Below are 5227 nucleotides of genomic sequence, written 5' to 3' on the forward strand. Positions count from 1 at the left end.
TTTGCCCGGCTCCGGCGAGGGAGGGGCGATGACAGCGGCGCGCCTTTGGCTCGCTTCAGTGCTTGTAGTCGTCGCTAGGTGGTCTACGGATCTGGATGTAATTTTTATTATTTCTAGTTTTCGTTGTACTACCACGATTGAAGATGAATAGATTGAAAGTTTTTCCCGAAAAAAAAATGCAGACACGTGCATTAGTTTGGTAGGCTACGGGGTAGAAATCGCATGTGGCTGTAAACTGTCAATCGAAATTTTCTTAACGTGTGTGGCCTGTGGTGGTACACCATTGTGTGCAGGTAGCAAATGATGTTGACAACTACAACTTGATTTTCTATTGGTTGCATGGCTGTGGAGGATTGAAAGATTTGGTCCTTATGCATGGTTTGCATTGTAGTGCATGCTCCCGTTCTGTCGGCTGCGTTGTTTATTCCCTTGTAACTTATTTTTTGTCTTCTTGCATTTGTTTGTGTTTGCATGCTTCTCCTTGGATCTGTTGCCGCCATGGACGCATGTTGCTGTGGACGTTGTACATGCTGATTGTTGCTGGTTCCAAATTGAATTTTTCATGCTGCATGTGCGTCCTTCTGCTGTCGGCTGCCGCTTTTCAGGCTTCGGCTGTAGTCGTCGGCCGCTTTTACAGAATTTTCTGGTTGTTCCTCCATTCGTCGCTGCATGCGGTGGCTGTACTCGAGACGTCTTCTGCTTCTTCGCTGCCGGCTATAAATACAGGCATTCGCACGCATCCTTCCAAACTGGCCGGGCTCAGTTGCGCGCCCTTTTCTGTAGTATGGTTGCTGCTGCTGCTATTCGGTCTGCTCGGGTTCGCCGGGGGCGTCCTCCTGGGATCCCGGCTACTGTTACTTCCCATGTGCGCCATGCCGGCAACCATTTACCACCTACGGATCATTTGGCAGTGATGGAAGAGGCTGCTGTTCGTGATGAATTTCCTGCAGCTCATTTGGGGCAGCGTTGCCGCCGTGCGGTTCGCCGGCCGTTGCGTTCTGGACGGATTGGTAGGTTTATTCTGTCTGTTTGTGTATTTGCAGGTTTATTCAGATTGTTTCTATACTTGTTTATCCAGAGTGTGGTCATTTTAGTCTGTTGCTTCTTTTTGTAGATGATCAACGTTTGAACTCTGATGGGTTTTCAAGTGGAGGTCTTGATCGCCATTGTCGAGAGATTTCATTAGGGGAGCGGCCTGTTGACTTTACTTTTGGTAAGTGCGTTGGGTTCTGCTGTATGTGCAAGTGTTTCTTTCTGCGCGCGTACATTTCTCTCTTCTGTTTTGACTACTGTGCCATTTTTTCATCTTATCTGTGTAGGTTCTGCTTCTACTGTTGGTTGTTCTTCCGTACGTGGTGGTCTTGCGTCTGCTGTTCCGCTGGCCAGTGTGGAAACTGGTGAGATTTTGCTTCTTCCCTGTTTATTATGCTGGTTTTGCTGGCTGTTGTAAAATGGGCATAATTTATTTGGCAAATTGACCAGGTGTAAGCAGAGGGAATTGGAGCAGAGCGGTTCTATTTCTCAACCTTTCCGACTTGCTCCTACGGAACCAAGGCTTAAGTAACCACCAGTTGAAACTGAGTGAGGATGCCTCTCCTAATGGAAGTTGCGGGCTCAAACAATACCTAATGGTAGGCAACTTTGCTATCCGAGCATCTCTTTCTTATTAAGAACGACATAAATGTTGATTTTCTACTCTCGGGAGTAGGTAAGGGGGACTATGCCGAGCGGGTCTTGATGCTGGATCAATGCGCAGGATGCATGATCTACAAACAACAATAGAGAGAGCCAACCAAGAACGAAAGAACCTAGAAACAAACCCGCGAGCGAATACCAAACAGACTAAGGAGGAGGAAGGGCCGAAGGCGGCTTACTAAGCGAGAAGGCTCCAAGCAATAACGCATTAGAAGGGAGGACGGGGCGTCGACCCATTGGCTGGGCAGCTAAGGTTGCTGCCAGCCCACCCGAGTTGAAGTCCCGGCTTGGACGCGTGGTGCTCGCGGAGTTTCTCCTATAAATAAATGCCAACGAGAGTTAGCCCTTGGGTTGGTCTCATTTTTTTTTAATAACGCATTAGAAGGGAGCTTTTAATATTTCAGTAATACTACATCTCAAATTTGGTCTCAGTCGATCTTTCTCCCTTCGATGGCACAAGCAACGAGCACGTTTATGTGCTTCTGTTACCGTTCATAATCTCCTGTTCTTATCTTTCCAAAAAAAATATAAACATACCTGCCTAAATATATAAGGGCCTAATAGGGATTAAAAAACAACTTTTCAAATAGATTGTGTTTTCTTCACAGTTGAACTCTTCTTCTCTTTTGCAGGTAATTCAGAGTTGAACTCTAGCCCAGATAACAATTGTGCATAGCTCTTAAACCACTACACCTATCATACGTGCATGGATCTTGCTTGCAAAATAGCCACGTGTTGGGATAGTACACATCCTATGTGGACATAATGATTTGTATAGTCATTTGTCCTTTTTTAACCAAACCGTTGGCTGTTGGATGCATGCAGTAGCCAGACTTAATTTTTAACACGATGTACTACTGCATGAAATTTCAAGGGGGAGTTGGCTAGGTGCATTTTTTTTAATACGACACAAGTCATATATTAAAGGAGATGCGGCAAGAGAGCCAAAGGTGCATGTCTTTTCTGTGTTTCTATGTACGGGCCACAACTAATGTTGCATGTGTATAATGAATAGATTTTTTATTTGCTATTTAATATAGTCATTTTTTTCCTCTGGCTACATGTCTATGTTGATTCACAGGTGAGCTCGCTGAAATACAAGGTACAGCTAAAGAAAACGCTGGTCAAGTAGCTTTAAAACACATATGCACCCACTACAAGATCACTATCAGTGATCACAACTATCATGCACTTGAAGTAGAAAAAAGAAGCCTGCTTTCAAACACAAACGAAGGCACGAGAATCAATCAACGGCAGTTCAATATGGCCCACCAGCAGGTTACCACACAGTCAAATGAGAAGGCAAACTAAAATCCTTGCAAACATATGAGACAATTTCTTTGTTGTGATACCACTGTGAATGTATCCTCAATGGCCATACACTGATGATTCAATCATTAAGTACACCGGCACGAAGCCACCAGTGGGTCGTGTACAACAATTGGTAAAGGTTCTCTATCACTTCATCACAGGTACCAATCTTGCAGGGGATTCCATCAGAATGATCTAAACTATAAGTGCACATACCATATTTATTTTATATTATAAAAAAGATACCGGCATGTACGCCCTGTTATCTAAGATGCACCACGGATGTTGGGAATAAATCTATCATATTTCCAGTTTCTCATTTTTCTTATTCATACTTCTCTTGCTTTAAATTCAGTTTCAATGTAAATAATAAAAATAACATACATAAACACTACATATCGATGGGGCACAAGCAATGGAAAACCTATCCTAAAATATGCAATTTGAAGAGTACTACAATTACTGCGTCTTTGAAGCTATAAAGGGAAGTCTGATTTCCTCACATGAAGCGACCCATACCAAACAATTACAGTTTAACATGGCCAAAAAAATAAGCACTCAACATAAGAAATTCACAAGGCAAGTTAAAATCTTAGCAAAGATATGTGACAGATTTTCAGACATCATACCACTATGTATGTATCCTCGGCGACCGCGGACTGAAGATCCACTAATCACATATAATGGTACCAAACAACCCCATGGCCGTATGCAAGAATTTGCAAAAAGTTTTGTACTATTTCGTTATGGACACCAATCCCGTAGGAGGCGGTAACTAGGTAATGAATAAGTCTATATGTTCTAATCCAAATTTGTACACTACTTGCTTTATTGCAATAAAATAATAACATGAACGTAATTTGAAGGTAAAGTCTCGATCCCTATAATTATGTGGCACACCTGGAAGTTCCACATCAGCAGAGCACACAAACCAAGCAATGACAATTTAACATGGGCAGTCGGCAAGGAACTACTTAGCAGAATGAATTTGCAAGGCAGACAATCATTTTGGCAAAAATATGCAACAATTTTTCCGATGTGCTGCCACTTTGTATATACCCCCAGTGCGCACACAGCGAAAACCCTATTATCACATACACATGAGCAAAACCTCCTGCCGGGCATGTCCAAGAATGCAAAAGCTCTGTATCACTCTATTACTGAAACTAATCCTGAGGGAGGCTATACAAGGATGATCTTATTCAGGGAAAATCAGTTGAAATTTCTTATGGCAGTACGGCTCTGTATCACTTTGAAGCCTGGCCACGCAATGCCTCCGCACAACACGCACGCACGCACATCACACAGACCTCCTGCTGCACTTGGCCACTACCAGCTTGACCGCTTCCCACGCACGCACTAACACATGCATGTCCGTCTAGCTAGCCCACCCAACGGCACGCACGGACCAGACTAATGGATTCACTAACCAACTACTTACATGCATCAAGATTAGTACTAACACTTACAACGATGCGAGGCTTTGGCTCGTGGAAATGCAAGATTCCTTAAGCAGTCAGGATTTTGTGAAATTACTTGTTACACTCTGGTCGATATGGTGGGCAAAGAGGAAAGTCGTTCATGAGGAGCAGTTTCAGTCTCCCCTAACCATTTTTTCGGTCATACAAGGTTATCTGAATGACATACAGGAGGCCGAGTTAGTCCATCTCCGGCCAGTTGTCCAGCAGCCGAGAAAGCAGGCTCATTGTCAGGTCACATGGAGAGCGCCACCTCCGGGTTCAGTTAAAATACATGTTGATGGCGCTGTCGGCAGGCATGGTGACCGCGGGTCTTTTGCTGCTATTTGTCGTGATGTTTCAGGTAACTTTTTTGGAGCTTCTGCTGTTACTGTTGCTGAACTTGTTTCGCCGGAGATTCTGGAGGCCATGGCATGGCAGCGAGGGAGGCACTCGCTTTGTCAAAGGACCTTGCCTGCACCAAGATTGTTGTGGCCACTGACTGTCTAAATACTGTAAACCATGTCAAGACAGATTACATGGGAGGGGCCAAAGCGATTATCTTTGAGCTGAAGAGAAGCATGCAGGATTTTGTGTCCGCTGTTGTTTTGCATGAGAAGAGGGACTCAAATTTAGAAGCACATTGCTTAACAAAAGCTGTAATTTCCTTACCTTTGGGTAGGCATGTTTGGTTGACTGAGAAACCAAACTTAATCTGTATCCCTGACAATATCATGAGTTAATTTGAGCAGGGTTGGATCTCA

The sequence above is a fragment of the Triticum dicoccoides genome, chromosome 6B (genome assembly GCF_002162155.2).
Source record: "Triticum dicoccoides isolate Atlit2015 ecotype Zavitan chromosome 6B, WEW_v2.0, whole genome shotgun sequence".
Classification (NCBI taxonomy): Eukaryota; Viridiplantae; Streptophyta; class Magnoliopsida; order Poales; family Poaceae; genus Triticum; species Triticum dicoccoides.